Source organism: Strix aluco, chromosome 15 (genome assembly GCF_031877795.1).
Source record: "Strix aluco isolate bStrAlu1 chromosome 15, bStrAlu1.hap1, whole genome shotgun sequence".
Lineage (NCBI taxonomy): Eukaryota > Metazoa > Chordata > Aves > Strigiformes > Strigidae > Strix > Strix aluco.
The window spans coordinates 19,617,253-19,636,326 of NC_133945.1; the positions used below are offsets into that span (position 1 = coordinate 19,617,253).

A 19,074-nucleotide genomic window follows, 5' to 3' on the forward strand; every position below is an offset into this window, starting at 1 on the left:
GAGAGAAAGCTTTCAGAGAGTAATAAATATATTTTACAATACAGGATCTTATATAAAATACAGGATAATGTATGTATTTAGAGAGGATTTTATACATATTTAAAAAAATCTACACAAGTTGGTGCTGCAACAAAAAGGAGGTTGGAGGTGTCTGGGTCATCATCGCTGTTGCCCAGGGTCATTATTGCTGTTGAGATCTTCATTATTCCATGGAAGGGAAAGTGCCAACAGCGTATCTGTATTGCTCTCAAGGCAGATAGTCACCAGAATGACAGTGTATATATAGATACTTGCAGGGAAATTAAGTGAAAGCTACTTAAAATAATTCTGTAGATTTGAAAAGAGCTTCCAAGTCCTTATACCCACTATCAGGTCTAAGTGGGTTTATATGGTTAAAGTCTTACTGTTTACCCTTTTATTCAGCATCACGTGAAAAGGGTCACAATAACTGATTACTAGGTATAGTCTATTCCAGAAGTGGATCTTTTGTTTTCCTCAGAGATTCACTCTTGCCCCACAAAGGGGCAAGACTGAGGAAAGAGAGGGGTGCTGTCAAAATATTCGGTTCTTCAACTGCAGAGAGGACACTGAAATCTCATCCCAGGTGGAAGGGGGTGAGGGAGGAGGAGAAGTCACCAGCTGCAGAACGCTCATGGCCAAAGGGCAGAACATCTCATGTTCAAACTATCAGATCAAGAACTCTCTACAGATTTTAATATCAAGAGATGCAGAACTGTGCCATATGGTATCCAGGATAGCTCTGGTTCCAAACCAAGATGGGTCAAGGAGGACAACACAAAAAAACTGACGTTTGGCCCTTTTGGTCATTATTGGTCTTCTGATCAAATACTTGGCTTCTGTTGAGATTTACATGGGAAGATTCTCTCCCACTATGTCTAGTATATATCTGAATGATCCAAAACACAAATCATTAGTAATTACTCACTAAAATACCATGTTTCATTCAGAAGTATGCAGAGATGATGAGAAACACTATCAGAGAGGCACTTTTTGCCCTCTGGAAAAGTAGCAGAGGGAGAAGGAGGAAAAAAAAACCCCATCCTAGCCAAGTGAATTGTTAGTGTCTCACTGTGCAGATGTGGCAAATCCCTAGTGCACACACTGTCTATAAGGAACCTCATTAAACCTGAAGTGAATGTAAGAGAACTACTTGCCTAAAGCAGATGGAGAACACAGCTGGGCATTTACAGTCAACCTTATTTCTTCAATCTCTTAGCCATCATCTAGGGGAACAGTGTTGAGACCTTATCTGGAAAGGAGTTGAGAACCAGGGCAATAAGTTAAATTAAGCAAATAATTTGAATAATTTCTTTAATCTTTCACACCCAAAACATAACTACACAATGCAAACTCCTACTTTTGGTGTCATTTACTGATTTTGCAGATGATTCCGAGATATATAATCTTGTCAATTCATCAACATAAAAATTTATCAAGAATCCTGGAGATCCTGGATGAATGGCAAGTTTTTAGATTATCAACTTTCTCAGTTGCTAAATGTAATTAAATTTAGAACACTTAAAGCAAAAAATAATTAAAAAAAAAATCTCCTGAGCCTCACACTGTCCTTTCATGTCAATGTCAACTTAGCATGCAATACATCATCAAAGCAACATTACGTTGGTGATACAGAATTTCTGAGAGATGTCCTGTGTCTGAAATAGGAAGTTGAAAGCAACAGGGTAGAACAGAGGAGCACAACAACGTCTTCGCATTCCTAAAGACTGAGAAAATAAGCCTCTATTTTTTATGTTTTTAAGGGGGGAGGAAAAAAGACATGATAATGTTTTCTCCTAAAGACCTGCTAAACCAAAAGTAGATAAAAGTGCTAAAGTTAATCGCAGAGCTCTGTGGTACATAATTCACCTTTGTTATATAATTCACATTCATGAAATGTGAAACTCCTACTTATTTAGAAAAAAAACCACAAAGACACTTCACTCTTTTTCTTTACTCAAAGAATTTTCCCAGTTTTCCTTTAGTTGTCTCTGAAATAAAGGTCTTATATATTGCAAAGGACTCTTCTGGACTTATTTGGGAAGGACTTGGAATAGGTGGAAGCCGTATCTTATAGTGTCAGTGCTTGTTCGATCATGAAAGATTGGAGCATCTAGATTAGAAATTACCTGGGAAAAAAAAAAAAAGCATGGAGATCTTCTAACATGACGCAATTTATAAGAGATCATATATATCTATGATATATATTGAATATATACAGATATATATTGATATTAATAATAGTGGTAAGACATTGGCAAAGTTATTCACATTGGGAAAGAACTCAGAATTTTCAGTCTAATGCTAGAAATCTTATCTCTTGGACACTGCAGTCTTACCCAGCAATCTGTATATCCATCCCCTAGCTTCCATCAGAAATTAAAGATACAATTTTTGAAAGATAATCAGTACTTGTCATCTAGCCTTAAAGTGACAAAACAGTCTAAAACATCTCAATTCCATTTGTAGTGGCTGTCCAAATACTCTAGGCTTGTGGTAAATGTTGCTAACTATTTATTCCTGGTTTTAATCTGCTCAATTTATCTGTCATACAGAAACTGAGATGGGAAGCTTTGCAGGTCTTGGAAAGGAAGATACAACTGTTTAGATGGGACCTGGTTGGTTAGATTCATGTTTCACATATTCTATATCAGAGCTGTTAACATATGCATCCCCTGAAATAAACCGCTTTTTCAACAGTGATTTACATATGTGAATTCTATCAACACAAACACAATCATGAAAATATATGAGCTTTTGCCTTCCTCTTTCTGTTCGCTGAGCTCTGGCCAAAATGACACATTGTCATTTGTATCTATTTAGTCCATTCCTGTAGCTAGCCGTATGTTTCTGCATATCAAACAAGCGAATCAGAAGCGATACTTTGACAACAGTAATATTTTATATCCAAGAATCCTGCTTACCAGAGTATTTTAAAGGCATCACATGTTCATCAAAACAGTGCCAAAAGAACAGTAAGTACCTGCTGAGGCAGAAGGGGAAGTGCCATGTCAAATATTTAAGCATCTGCACATTATGTTCAATTTCTGTTGAAGTATAATTGCCTGGAAATTTTGAAAGAAAAGACAACTCACATACCTGGTGCTAGAGAGGAAAAGATATAAACTGCAGAACCATTCCCCTGTACTTGCATTGGTTCTTGCTTTCCCCAGATTGCACCCCTGAATCCTCTCGTATCAGGCCTTTGTTTCCAACTATCAAAAGTTCTACTGGGATACTTCCTGCAAGTGATTCAAACAAGTAACAAGTAACTGATGTGTTTGGTCAACAGTGTTACAAATGCCTTTGCTGTGTAACCATGTAATTTATTGTATTTGTGCCTGTTTTCTAATTCAGGCTTGCTTTTAAAATTTTGTTGCCCAGTTGCCTCTATCTTGAGATGTATAATTGACACTGTAAGCACTTAGGGAGGGAAAAAAAAAAAAAAAAAAAAAAAAGAGCATATGACCATCCCAGAGTGAAAACCTTCCAATGAAAGCACTCCTGGAGATGTAAAATACCTCTTAAAATGCAATGGATTTAAAACCCTGTGAATTCTGTTGAAAATATACCATATTCAAACCTCACCACAAAAACTATTCCTTCATGCAGAGCAGGTGATGTTTCAAGGCTCCAAAATTGCAAATTGAATGTTAATATTAGAATTTAATTCTATTAGCTCCAGGAGGTGATGGGAACATTGGGTGGAAGAGAAAGAAGGAGGTGTTTCTTCTAATGTTAAGTGCATGACAGAGAATTATGACGTGCAGGAGCAGAAAAAGTTAATCCAGAGCTCAGTCACCAGGAAGGCATACAATGTGACTAAAAGAAGTTTAAGAGTAACTAATGACAAGCAATCAGGAATTAAGATGTAATAGGAAGAAATTAAAAGCTTTCTTTCTCATCTCAGAGACAGCTCTGCATTTGATACCCAGCCAGCAAAGAAGATTGATCAGGACAGAGCATATTATGGCAAAACAACTGCAATATTACCAAGGTGAACCTCAAGTTTCGATTAGTACTTAGACTGAGTATGTGGGATTATCAAGATGAGAAGCCCCATTCATGCTCAGTCTTCTCCTGCAGCACCACCATGTAGTTCACTGCCCGGCCAGAGACACGCACCTCCAGGCTACCTGCCTCTCCTTCTCTGCCAATTTACTCAAGTGCTCAAAATGAGCACAAGCCCTGACTGCAGCATTCTGGCATTCTCTTTTCTAGGAAAATCTGGATGCCAGTGTGAATCTAGTTTCAAGGAAACCTGTCAAAAAGGAAAATTTCAATTCCCACCCTGAAACATATGCCCCTCTGCTAAACTTTGTAATGCTTCCGGATTCCACTTTTACTGAACACAATTACTGTACACAAACCACTATTTCATTATTTATGAATTATTTATGAACTCAGAGAACGAAGAGAATAATAAAAGTCACCTAAATTTCACCTCATTACTTTACTTTAACATGCTTATAAATGAGAAGAGTTTAAGAGTTTGAGAGGGGGCAGAAAGAACATTCAAACAAGCAGTAACCGAGAATCAATCTTCTTAACAGCAGATACCCTTCTAAGAACCTTTCTGATTACCTGCTACTAGAACCTATATGGGTCTGGAGTATTATTATCTATGCATCTCCATCTGTTTCACTAGAAGACAGCATGGTTTGACTTAAAACTCTCCAAAGAAACACAAAGAAAGTAGCTCAGGATAGCACCAGGTCACATACTTACAGGCAAAGGAACCAAACTTGGACAGAAGTCACAGAGTACATATATTGACAAGCGTCAACTCACATCACGATCTTGAGTCATGAGCTCAGTTCCTTGGAGAGAAGGGTTCCTGCCCTCCTGTGCTGCGTGATGGCTTGGTGGGCTTCAGGCTACCAGTAGTTGCTCAGTGTGCAGTACTTGTTCAGTGTGAAATTAAAATTATGATGATTTCATCATGGTTTTCAGACTTGAAACTACCCAAGCCTATGCTGACTGACAGGCACGCCATAACTGGACTACTTTCTTATCTCTGCCTAATTTCAGAAGCTAAAAACGGCACGTGTTTCTTTACTGGCACATGCCTTACTAATTTACCAAGATTTTATACAATAAAAAGTATCAATTTATGGTGCATATCCCTTAATCAACATTACTTTGTGCTGAAAAATGCTCTATGGTATTTATTACTTAATATAAGAATATAATAATATTATATCATAATAATTATGATATTAAAGTTTAAAACCTTCAATATTTTCTTCAGGCTTCAGTATCCAATGACAAAATTATCTCAATCCTTTGTTTTTTTTCAGACACAAACATTTCCTCAGTAACAGGCAAAGGAGATACCATTTACAATTTCAAATTGTATCAATTGTACTATTAAAGAATCAATACAGGATAAACATAACTGGTACGTACATAGAGTATCTTGGTATAAGGGTCAGTGAGTCTTATTTAAGAAATCTCAAACATGTAAATTCTGTCTGTCAAAAATTCCAAATGTTGGTTTCGCCAAGAAAAAAGCAAACACCTCCCATCATCACATCAGTGCTGTGACTGCTAATGACCTTCCCATTCACAATTTATTAAAAAAACATTGTCTAGGTAAGAGCTATAATAACAAAGTTGAGATGCTGCAAAGCCATGCAAAAGCAAGATCACGTAAGGAAAGTGTTTTCAGTTAGTGATACGCAAAATGTAAGTGACTTAGTACACTGATGCCCATTTCTATAATTTTGCTTACACAACTGTTCTGCTACATGGATTTTACTGTTTTCCTTTCCAGTATCTTCACACCCTTAATGTTATTTCTCAATATATATTCACTGCTAAAAATGCTTAATTTGGCTTTCTTCCCTACCGTGTCTGATGTTATGTATGACCTTGAATTGAATGCCATTGTAGCAAGCTGTCTCTCACCATGGGAGTTCCCTTTTTTATAGTGCTTGAGCACAGTATCTTTGATTTGGTAAAGCAACACTTGAACAGCTTATGCAGCACTCAGTAATTTTCTGCAGCCACAGAGGTTTATAGTTTGTCCAAGCTTCAGCTGGAACAGCAGTATTTTACAGACACCTAATATCCTTTTAAGAGAGCACTTTTCAAAGTGTTTCACAACCCCTCAAAAGGTGACTAAGAAGGATACAGGTATTGCTCCAGCTACCTATAGTGGCAGGACCAGCAGTGCATAGTGAAAAGAATATATTCAGTTGGAATTACAGTCTCAAAGTTAAAAAATAAATAAATAAATGAAAAGGTTGGGTTTTTTTTTCCTACAGAGCTCCATACACTATGCTTGGACAACTCACTAGCAACAATACCAATACTCATGGGTCCAACATGAGTCTCCATTTTCCTCACCTAAATACAGCAGAGTATGACAAAATCCTAGCAGAAGGTGGTCTGACTAGCTGCCTTCCATAACTCAGTGGAAATACATACAACCCAAAATCTCTTTCCAGTGAAATTTCCATCTCAGTGGAATTACCAAATTAAAATAAAAATAATTAATGAAACAGTCCAGAATTTTGCTGAACTGTGCTGTACCTTTTATCTGAATATACTAATCAAATTAAGATGAAGTCTGCTTTGTGATGAAATATGAAATCATGCTTCTTGTATCAAAAACAGTTAACAGGATAACACGATATGAAGTATAACCGCAGTTACATGTAACTGAAATGACTGAGAAAATAGTTACAAAAAATATTTTCTTTTTTGTTTTCTGCTATGCAGTGATTATAATTCAGAAATAGATAAACCAGACCAAAAAAAAAAAAAAAGCAAGCAGTGGCTGCCTAGGTCTGTGTGCAGTCATCTCACTTGCATTTACATTACCACACTGGGCAATCTATCAGCTGTCTGTGCTCTCAGACACCAAGTATCAAACGCAACAGGGGCAACACAACCATGTCAGACAACTGTCTCTCTGCAGCAATTGCCATTTCCATTAGTTATCTGTGGGCTGCACTTCCTATTTAGCATGTTACAGGCAAGTACAGTGCCTGCTTAAGGGTTAAGCTTTACATCGTTCAATTAGGTCTTATTAATTTTGTAAACTCCATTATTAGTTGAAAAGCACTGTTCCTCAACCAGTCTTGCAATAGCTGTCAGTGACCACCAAAGCCACAAGCTTATCCTCACACCCCTGAAGCCAGTCAACAAGGGTACCCTGTACAGAATTTGTGCAATGCTAGTTATACTTGGTGTATACTCCTTTTCAGTATTTGACTGACAGATGGGAAAAAGCAGAGGGAGATCTGTAGCAATGCAACATTTATCTCTACTTCCCGAAAGTATTCAGAGGGAGCTAAAATTACCAACTTTCTGATATTCTGTATACTCTAGAAATCTCTGGGTGATGCTGCAATGTGTATTCACCAGAAAGGAAAAAAAAATAAAAGGCCAAACTACAAAGGATTTTTCTTTAAACATTAAAAACTATACCGAGGATGAAGAAGTTTCTCAAAAAATGAAGAGAACTTTCTTGAAAGTTTTCCATGTATTTATGACATTTTATTTTTAAATAAGCATTTCAAGGGATATATGAGCGACTTAGATGAGATACTTTAAAACAGTCTTGGCCTCCAGAATGTGGGACACTTACAATGTAAAATGAATTATACATCATAGAATGTACAGTAGACAAATTAATTTGCACAGGTTATCTACCTTCCAGCAGCTCCACAGATTTTCACGGCCTGTGCAACACTTGAAAGGTTTGCTACAGCCCACCTTCTCCCTCATCTCCCTTCTCTGCATTATGCCAGATTATTCTGTTATATAGGTCAAATTTTCATGCAGAAAAGACCCATATCTTTCTGTGATATACGAGGCCATAGATGTTAACTTTTTAAAGCTGTACCAACCCCATGACAATTATTTTAATTTCATGGAGAAGTCTTTAAATAGATCAGCTTAGTAAATGACTATGAGACACTTTCATATTTAAAAAAAAAACCAAAAAAACCCAAAACCCCAATCTTTCCACAGTGAGCTAGGACTACTAACACTGATTTTCAGGAAGCATCTGAAATCTGAGAACAATTTCCTTCTGTAGTCAAGCATGCCTATTTTTCAGTATTTGAGAAGTGCACACATGAATTTGCACATGCACTGTGTTCACTAGTGACATCAACCTGTCCTTAGGGAGACTGAGTAATAATAAGCTACTGAATAATAATACCTACAAATTAATAATTTTGCAAGTGAGACTTTAAAAAGTGTTAACAATTTCTGTAGTGCGCCCCCAGATTACATGGACACAGTTTAAGAAAAAATGAGTTTCAGAGGCTATAATTAAAACTGATGGTTTGGGTGAGAAAACAGAGGACAAAAAAAAAAATGAAGCCTTGAAAATTATTAACCCTCTTACCCCCCTAACAAATCAATAAACATTTGTTAATCTAACTGCAAAATTGGTCTTACACAACTGTGAAAATTACTTTGAAAATTTCTGACCTTGAGTCCGAGACATTAGTTTTTCCCAATTTGCTTCCAATTCTGAATATTCTCTTATTTGTATTAGATTTAGTGGTGAATATAGATCTTATTGTTTCATATAACTTTTAAAAACTGCTTAATTTCAGATTTATTTAATTTAAGGCTTACATACATTTATATGCTGCCTGATGTTTCCTCATTAGGTAAGCTGTCAACTCTCAACTGTTAAATTGGAAGTTCTACCGAAACGAATATTTCAGGAGGAAAATATTAAATCTGTTACGTATACTGGAAAAATACTGTCCAGTCATCAGTTTTTCAAGAAACATAAAATATACAGATGGTCTGCTTCCTCCCACTTTGTGCATTTCGAGACACTGGATGCTTTTCACTTAATTGACAATCTGCTAACATGCTTTAGCATTCAGACTGAATCCAAAAAGTGATGTCCAGATGCAGAAATGTTTCAGCTGCAGGACTTCAAGGATTATAATTTTATGGAGACAGAATGTTGGTGAGATTCATTCAATAATACCCCCCAAAACACATGAATTAACACTCTGGGGTGGACCAGGTACCCATTTATCCTTCCTCTAGGTGGAGTCAACAGTGTCTAGCTTGGGAAGGGTATAAGAACAGGGCAACCATACAGCAAATGACTCCTACAGCAATGAGCAGCTCAAGCATCTAAGATAGAACTGATCTCCTTGAGGGAATCATAAAAGTGGTGATCTTGAGCTCCATTTCAAAATAAACAATACTACTAATTTTACCTCAGAAACCCAGCACTTCTCTTATTCAGCAGTGCATTCATTTATCTTATAGGCTTTTACATTCCCTTTAAGTTAAATGCAGGAAACTATTGCCAAATGTAGTTTGTCATGCAGCTTTATAATGGTCAAGGAGCTACTAACACCGACTAGAAAGAAAATGTTGAAGAAATGCATTTTCCAGAACCTTACATTCTTGCTCTGTAATAATTACTGTTTATACTATACATACTGGGTTTTTTTGGTTTGGTTGGCTGGCTTTTTATTAAATAGGTAAGAATACAATAATAGTCCCCCAAAACATATAATACCTCTTGGAGATAAAACTCTGTTTATTAAAAAAGGAAGAATTAAAGTTAAAGGGGTATCACTTTGTGGAATCTTAGATATTCAGCTTCAACATTGTTGCATTAAGCTCTGATTATAAGATAAGCATGTGATGGGTACGTGTCAATGCAGTGGAAGTCCTATGAGCTTTTGGTTGTGCTAAGCTACCTCAGTTTTATTTGAGACATTCCAAATACATCGATAGGTATGATATTGCCCAGGATAAACTGATGTAGACTACATTGTTATCACGCGCGGCACTTTGATCATGTAAGGAAACATCAGAATTTAGAAGGGGTGGGAGAGGATGACTGTGAAATTAACAATGCTGCTTTACCTGTTACACATTAAAGCCACAACAATTTTATTAAGTTTGAGCCATTAAAATAATTAGTTTCCTGTTCATGATGTTATTAAATTTGGACAGACATAGAGAAGATAACAGAATCATTAATGAACACAGATAACCTAAAGACAACATGGTACAGTAAGTAATTAAAACTACAAAATTTAATATCTGAAACTTCTAGGCATATAGGGAAATAGAAATTATGATGGCGGTAAGCAATAAAAAAAATTGTCAAGTTGTTAGGGAATGAGAGTTTAAATAAAAACACTTCCTGGTTTGTTCAGCCACAACTATGTTCTTTTGCTTGTATTCTTTGTAATTTAGCTGCATGACAACTTCATTCAACCTTCAGTAGCAAACACAGGTATTGATTATCTCTGAACATCCTAATGACTGGAGACTGGGACACAAACGATAAAAGTAGAGTTTCTGGTTGCAAGTGAAATTATAGTTTGCCCTACAAGATTGCACAATAAATCAGAGAACAAATCAGCCAACATAGGGCTCTGGGGTCACTGAAGTGATGTTGACACATTACAATAATGAGAACTTGAAACACCTCATGCCCTATTGATTTTTAAGCTGAATCATTGCCACGGCAGGAGATTACAAGACTCTGTGCTGGAATCATGACCCACATGGGAGATGCTGATGAAAAATACAAACAACTGCACCAAAATAGTTCTTTACCTGTATCTATTATAACCTCATACCCTTCCCTCACCCCCTCAAGGTCTCAAACTGCAATTCAATAAACATTTAAGTGCTTAACTATCTCACTTAAAACAACTTTCCCTTTCTGTTTTCTTCTTTATCTGCATTAAGTTGATACATAATGTAGACTTGAAGCAACACTTAAAAACATCTCACAGAAACTGCATAATAGATAAATCAGCCTACAAGAAATGCTTTTTAACGTTCGAAGTAGCTTTCATGTTTCACTCACTAGCAAATTATTCTATGACATAAAAAAAAAAAAAAAAAATCCAGTAATCACCAACTTATTTTCTACACACAATAGAGAATACAATATGTAAATGCCAAAAGTCCTGGCACAAGCTAAAGAAAAAAAGCTCCTCTTTTTCTTCCACTTGACAGCATTGAGAACCAATAAGCTGTTAGAGAGGTGACCAGTGACACAAGATGATTACAGTCCTGTCATGACAAAAAGAGCAGTTATAATTTGCACTGCAGTGAATTACTTTAGGAACACATCATTTTGCTTAAGGGGAGAAAATAATACCTCTATTATCACTACCAGCCAGGAGATCTCATGCTATGCCATAAAGGTGCAAGTAAAGAGAGAAACTATTAATTAGTGCCTCCGCAGTAAATAAACTTTGAAATTTTATTTTATTCTTGGCAATAAGTACTTTTGAAGTACTACAATGGTATTCTTAATAAAGCATAATTGTCAACTATCAAGACAGAAGAAAGAAAGGGCTAACTTAGAGTAAGTGAAAGGATAACTCTGCGAAGAACTAGGTAACCTATGGCAAATAGAAGAAACTTTTACCTCTCAACGCACTTACCAGTGAAAGGGATTAGAAGTTAGTTAAATATATCCTAAGGATTAGCTCCTGTTAGGCTCCTCAGAGATACGTTTTTAATCAGTAGCTCTGCACTTGGCATTTATTCCTTTAGGGAGGGGAGGAAATTTTCAAATTATTTCTCTTCTTCCATCCGAAATTCAGTGCCATCAGCAAGACTCCAACAAAAGAGGGGACAGAAGGACAATGAATCACAATTTACGTTACAGACTCAGCCTTAGAAGTTCCTCACAATTTTTAAGGTGCTTATCCTCAAACCACCTCTCTGGGATACAGGCATGATTCATAACCTTACTTACAATGGGAAATTAAGACAAAAGGGAAGTAGCATCAACAGTCACGTTTTTAAAGGAATGCAAGTACTTGTGTTGTGATTCGGGCATGATGCAGATGTGTTAGGATGCAATTCTCAATACACATATCCCTCCCAATTTCTCTGCCACCATCAGAGCACCTACAGTTATTTGTTTATTCCTTCCCCCTTCCCTTGTCTCAGCAGAATAGCTTAAGGTGCCTCAATTTTTCTTTCTGTCCATACCCAAGCTGGTCCTACTTTATCTCATACCTAAGCCCGGTAACTACACTTAAACTAGTTTATACTCTCCCTGATCTTCCCCGAGAGGCACGCTCAAACAAATTAGTACACATCAACTGTGCTAAGTGCCACAAAACCAGCAGCTATAATCATTAATGGGGGAAAAGCACTTCCCAGTAACATCTCCTATGAAATATTTGGGGGCCTAGTGGCAATGTTAATTACCAACAGGCAACATAGTAACTGTAGTATACCACAAGCTACCATAAAACCAGTCTTTTCTAGGAGGAAAATTTAATCTCTCTCCCCTAACAATTTAATAAATTTTTGACAGTTGGGAAATGCTATTAGCAGAAAATCAAATAAAGAAGAAGCTCAATGTTACACAGAAAGAACAAAAAGCGATAAAGTAAACCAGTAAACATTACTGTCTGGAAGACAAGTGGCAGGTCTTTGTAACATTTTGAGAAGAGAGAGTGCACATACATGTGGACAGAGAAACCCCACGTTAATCACCAGTTTGTCTGTTGGTCCTGCTCACAACCCGTTAACAGCAGCTGTGACAGCAACATGACCCGGGATGATCTTTGGGTCAACTCTTTCTGTAAGGACACTATGAAATTCCACAACAAAGAGAAGCAAACCACACTCAGATTACTGATATTATCTGTTAGGACTGAGGATGTTTCTCATTTTTAATGGATTGTTTTACATTCTGAGGAGTTCTATTGGATGAAACATTATATACAAACATTCTCCTTGCAGTTCTGTAACTTCTCCAGAAACCACTATAAATCAATGTAACAAACCCTTAAGTTCATTTTGCTAATACCAATCTTGATTAATGACACGGTAGTATTCATTAGCCAATAATTTTCACAACCATTTAACACTGGTCAGCATTAGAATATAATCATATCACCATTTACCATTTTTCATCAAAACCAAAGTCAAATAAGTTGAGGGGATAGTCTATTGAGCAAGAAAAGTCAACTCATTAATACAAAACAAAATAGCTTTAAAAATTAATTTTATCATGTAGGTAGCATATAAATATTTGCACAATTAAAACGGCTAGAAATGCATTATTAAAATTCATGTTTTGGAAGCAATACAATGGGAAAGAGGCTGTATTTTGACAAAGGAACTATGTCAGCACAAAAAATACTGCCATTTTCTCTGTTGTTAGCAGTAACAGAAAGTCTCAGCAGCATCACAAACACTTTGTAAACCTTATTTACAAGAAGTCAGGACCCCTTAGCAGGGTAAAACAATTACTGGCATGTGATATGCTACCAGGAACTTTTGCTATAATTTGCAATAAAGACACACCTGTTTCAGTTGCACAAAGGCTAGTCAGTCTGTATGAGAAGAAAACTATAAAAGTAAGAGGGTCCAAGAGAAGAACATTGATGGTAATGACAGAAGATTGAACTGGTTAAAAGACCCCAAAATTCCCATATGAAAACCAGAGAAATAACACTAAGGCTGCTTATGTTTTAAAGGAAATAAAAAAGAGAGTCAAAATAAATACCAATAGATGGCACAGAGAACTAGAAAGTTCAGTTCTCAGAAAAAAAGGACACGGGAATCTACAATGAAAATTAATAGAAAAGCAGGAGGACATCTTCCCTCCCACCAGTCCAACCTGTTAGGATTTTTTCTAAACACAACAGGTCTAAATAACGGTAGGACTCATTGTTGGAGAGTGTGTTGCCAAAGCTGAATACCCAAGGAAATTTAAGGAGTGTTCAAAGTGGAAATAAATCTTTATACCCTGATATCTATAACCTGTTCCCTTAAGGATCAAACTCATCCCTTCAGCATTAAACATCAAGACAAACCTTTATGAGGAGTAATAGAAGGTTTGCTTCTGTGACAGTTCCATACACCTTCATCTGAGGTATCTGGTACCCAGTGTCCCGCTCTGCCAAAGCCAGAATAGAGATTAAATAAACTCAAGTCTGATCAAGCTGTATTTCTCTCTATCTGGTTCTCTGTCTTCATTTAGAGGGTAACACCGAAGGTCTCGGAAACACGTACTTACATAATGCGATTTGACTGTTTTGATAAAATTGCAGGGTTTTAACTATTTACTTCTCGGTATTGAAACAGAGCTGGGATTTTCACGTTAGCCACAAGATGGCACCGCTGCCAAGCAAAAATTTGACAACTTACATATTTATCGGAACTCAAATAAAAGTTCAGACATTGTTACTTTCACAGTTTGCTTGCTCCTTTAAGGATATCACGGGACAACTTCATACAGCTGAAAGATGCCACAAAGCAATACATTCAAAATTTCCAGATAGTCTCACTAAAAACGAAATTATATGAATTTTACCAGTTAACGCAGACTGACAACACTGACAACAAAAGAATACTTTTGTTGTTTATCATCTCAGGGTGATGTTGCTAATATATTTGTGTAGTCCCACCTCTGCATTCCACTGGCTTAAGTTTTTGAGGGTTGCTGAAAATCAATCTACTCTATGTTTATAACTCTCATTAATAAAATAGATTATCAGAGTAAAACCTAAAACTCTCATCAAAACATAATCACGTCTGCTCTTTCCCACATCAATGTGAAATGCTGCCAATTCAAACTGAGTAACTGACCCACCAAGCTGTGTCTTGCTTTGAGAACAGGATTTCATACCTGAATGGGGGAGGGAATTATACCATAACCTGCTCCATAACCCTTCAGCACACATCTTTTTTGGACTTACCATTTTAAAACATAAAATACACTTCCTAGAAAATTCATAGTGTTGCTAAGGCACAATCTAATTCAATCCTTTCTCCCAGTCACCCAAACTCATAGAAAGAATGGAGACCTGAAGATAACAGAATCACTGTAGAATACATCCTTTATACCTTAGAACTAAAAATCCAACTGTAGAGGTTCTTTAGAACTAGATTTTTCTTGTTGCGATACCATTGACAAAAGATTCAAAGTAACTTTTCTTGAACACTTGCTTTCTTTTTGATGTCTCAGTACCATTTTTTCCCCTATAATCTCTTTGTATCTCTTACTAGCCCACACTGTGTCCCATATTTGGGGTATGACAGGTTAAAAGTCACACTATATCAACTTCTAACTTCAAACACTGTAATGTGATTCATTCTTTTGTGCAGTCACAAATAAAAATCTGTCCCAAACGGGGGATGGGAAGAAGGTACTAGTAAAGTTCAGCTCCTGTGAGTGTTTGAGGCTGTTTAATTTGCACTAAAAAGTCCAGCAGAGGTATGAAACACTACATAACGTACAACATATATACTGATGCATCCAGATATAAGCTTAAAACTGCAGGAAAAGAGAGCAGAAACATGAAAAACTACAAAAGGTGGATGTAAACAGTATTTTACTCAGTATTCCTGTCTCCCTCACCATCTGTATTGATAGACTTTTATTTTTCAACACTTCTACACAAAAAGAAATTAGAAAAGAAATCATAATTGTAAATATTGAAGATGATTGCCATGTTTTTTGAAATCCCTTGCCCATTTGTTACAAGATACTGCTGTGTATCTTGTGTCTTTCTTGTTAACATTTCATGGAGTAGTTCCATAAACATACGTTTGTTCTTGTTCTCAACACTTTGTTCTGTCACTGCGACAGATGGCTTTACACTGAAGCATATGAAAATATTAAATTCTTTATAAACCCGTTGAAGTTTGAAATGCCTGCAAGTAATAAGTATCTTGGCAGCTATTTAATACAGATATTACAGAATGCTATTTAGTGTTTCCCTATCAGTCTTCTATTTGCTACAGTCTATTCTAAAACTACAGTTTTCTTTGAACTTAATCGTAGCATTGCTTCATTCAAAATGATGTCATGTCTAAGCTGAATAGTATGTTTTGTTATTTGTCTGTCCACAAAAAGGTAAAAGCTAATTAGAAAAATTATAGTTAGACACAACAGGGTCTTGTGTCCTACCAAAAAGGAGTCCAGAGCACACTGGGACTTTGTTCCCCACTGTTCCTTCTCTGTCTTTAAGAAAGATGTATTTTCCACAGCAATTGGTAGAGTACTGTCTTCACAGACTGGATTTCAGTTCCCTCTAACACAATCTTCTGTCCTGCACCAAACTAGTTGTTGGCTCTAGTAGCTTAAACAAAAAAACAAACAAACAACACAAAAAAAAAAAAAAAAAAAAAAGAGAAGAGGGTGTCCAATATACTTATCCTTCTCAGAATGCTTACACTGCATCAAGCAACTTGCAATTAGTTTGTAAACTAAAATTCCCAAAACAAGAACCAATCATGTGCATTGACTGGTTAGGAACTATCCTTTTCATTTCTATTGTTTCCTCATTTGAAGCTTTTTCTGTCAGAGACTGTTGGTTGCTATATAGAATATGTAGAACGTTATATAGAAAACAGCACAACAGAGCCTGTCTGGGCCCAATGCTCTCTTACACTTCCTAAATAGTAAAAATAAGTCTCAACTGCTCTACTATGTTCTATGTAATCAGCTTTTTATTCATAAACCTTAATGTTATGTCATTAATAGAAGATGGGAAAGTGTGCAGTTGTCAAAATAAAAAATTACTTTCTATAAATAAAGCAAAAATATATTCAAAATAACTTAGTTTAGATGACAAGTTTGTATTTTAAATTCTAAAGGCAATACTAAAGGAATAAGGGAAGCCCTCAGATGCAGTATAGATGTTATGAGTTTATATAGAACCAATTCATTAAATGCATCCAATTCTAAGTATATTATACCTGCCTTGACCCTTATTGAGAGGATTATTCAGTGCTTCCATAAATACAGACCAAAATTTTTTTCTCAGAACTAAGTGGTAAACTACATACAAGTTTAACCAGCAATCACATCGTTATAAGATTAAACACTTGAGAGGTGAGTTGGGAGCAGGGATTGAAGAAGTGCACACCTCTTATTGCACTGTACTTAAAAAAAAAAAAAAAAAAAAAATTGGCCCAAAGGAAGATCCAAGATTTTATCAGAAACTTTGCAGAAGTCCAGTATTTTCCAAACTCTGTTTCTTGGGAAAATATTTGTAATATGGATTCACTGACTTATCTCACTGATGTGTAAAAATAGCAAAAGGTCAGATTCAGAGCTTTTTTTAAAAAAAGTTCTTGCTAGAGATATAAGAGAGATCCACCTGCTGAATGGGAAATAAGTTCAGGTTTTGCGAAACACTATTTCAGTAAAAGGAATACACAGAAATGAGAACAAGTTTTGTTGGTTATAAATTAGTTGTATAGTATGTCTTTACATACAAAGGCATACAGCTGCATTTTTCTGACAGTTGCTTTCCAAAGTGACAGAAATCCCATAATCTTCCTAACTCATCTAATTAAATATTAAGTATTCCTACTCTCAGGAAGCCTTTCTAATGCCTAATCTAAAGCTTCCTTTGTGTAATTTAAGCCCACAGCTTCACATCCTACTCACTACAGACATGAAGAACAACACGCCAATGCTGTTATGTCCAATTGCACGTTAGAATTTGTTCGTTTAAGCAAAAATGCAGTCTACTGTCTGCAATGTTGAAAGAGCAAATGAAACATTTATTACTAACTGTAGTTAAACCCAAGTATTTTTGTAGTTCTACATCATGCAGGAAAATAGAAAGGAAATTTCTCAGTGGGGGGAAGAAACAGACGATTCCTTTTTAAATGCCAAAATGAAACATGTCAAAGTTGTAATGCTCTCTGTTTCTTTTTTTCTTCCACATTTCCAGTTTTCTTAAAATATTGATGAAATTTGTTGATTTGTTAAAATAACTAAAAAGGATTTTTAGTTACCTAACCTTCCTCCCCACCCCAAATTAAATAACTGCCTGTAGAAAATTGCTTGGATCCAGTTAGAATTTCACAATCTTTATGCTTCACAGACATAAAGATTTGGGGGAATAAACATACATCCTGCATGCCATTTTTAAAGATTATTCCCCCTAAGAATCTCAGCTTCCTCATCTATCTTTGTCTTCTGTTATCTTAATGGACACAATGCCCTTGGCTCCTCCGTAGTGCTAAAACTTGAAGAAAATAATAACAGCCCAATCCACCCCACTTCTATGAATGCACAAGATAGTCTACCTGAGTCATATACTGACAGTGTATGATTAGTTGAAGTTTGCATCCTCTACTTTTCTTGTTCTACTGCATAGCCAGATCAAGTTATACACTAGCCAATGACTCACACACAATTATTTTATAGTATTAGTCCTTTAGCTTTTCATTACCTAAACAGAGTTTACTACAAATTTCTGGAATAGATTTGCATCATTTTCCATAGGTACATATGTCTTCCAAAACGGCAGAAGCATTTCCCATTTTATCACTGTTGTGCTTTACCCTCAGTGCTGAGTCACTGAAATAACCCATTGCTCGCCAGGCCCACCCAGCTGATAACAAAGGATCACGGGATAATACAGGCTGGAAGGAGGTTATCCAAGAGCAGTCCTTCAGATCTTCTGGGAAACACCACCTCTAAGTGTGGAGTTGCTAAACTGGTCAAGTAGAGTAGATGCCAGCATGACCTCACAGCCCTTATTCCAAAAGACTTGTTTTCCAAAGCCCTGTCTTGCATTTCTTCTCTCCCCACGTCTGCTCTGCGACGTTATACAGACAAGATAAATGCATCTAGCAATAATTATTCTGAAAAATGATGTGAACCAAGAGCAGGCAGAACTAATCCACTCTTGAATTTATCAGCAAAAGCATTTAACTTTTATTTTTTATGAGAAAGATGCTCACACACACACGTTTACATTTACACACTTCTATAAATTTAGGAGCATAATAGGTTCTGAAAAAAACTTTCAAGTAGACTTCAGCAAAATAATAAATGTCATAATCTCTGCCTCAAAAAAGTCCAATAGGCGACTTAGAGATCTCAAGTCTACTGGGAGAACCACAGTCTCAAATGTCTAACAATGTCTTACAATAACCATTATATAATCCCGATCATATTATAAATCATGGCCAATATTTGGCTCCCAATCATTAGTTAAAACTATTTGAATTCAATATTTTTACTTAAACGCAAAATGTTCAAAAAGCACGTCTTAGATTAAAAGATTCCCAAACCAAATAACAATTAGAAAGGTT

The 19,074-nt window shown here is 36.2% G+C and overlaps 1 protein-coding gene and 1 long non-coding RNA gene across 8 annotated transcripts in view; both read right to left on the reverse strand.

Annotated features, from left to right (window-relative positions):
- The window catches only part of LOC141930165 (RNA binding protein fox-1 homolog 1), a 920,114-nt gene that overhangs the window by 672,854 nt on the left and 228,186 nt on the right, over positions 1-19,074 (reverse strand). The gene's annotated exons all lie outside the window — the stretch shown is intronic.
- LOC141930166 (uncharacterized) lies at positions 1,201-3,173 on the reverse strand. The gene is made up of 3 exons (XR_012625220.1): positions 3,118-3,173; positions 2,943-3,004; positions 1,201-1,270 (listed from the first exon to the last, which is right to left on the reverse strand). It is a non-coding gene; the product is annotated as an uncharacterized LOC141930166 (long non-coding RNA).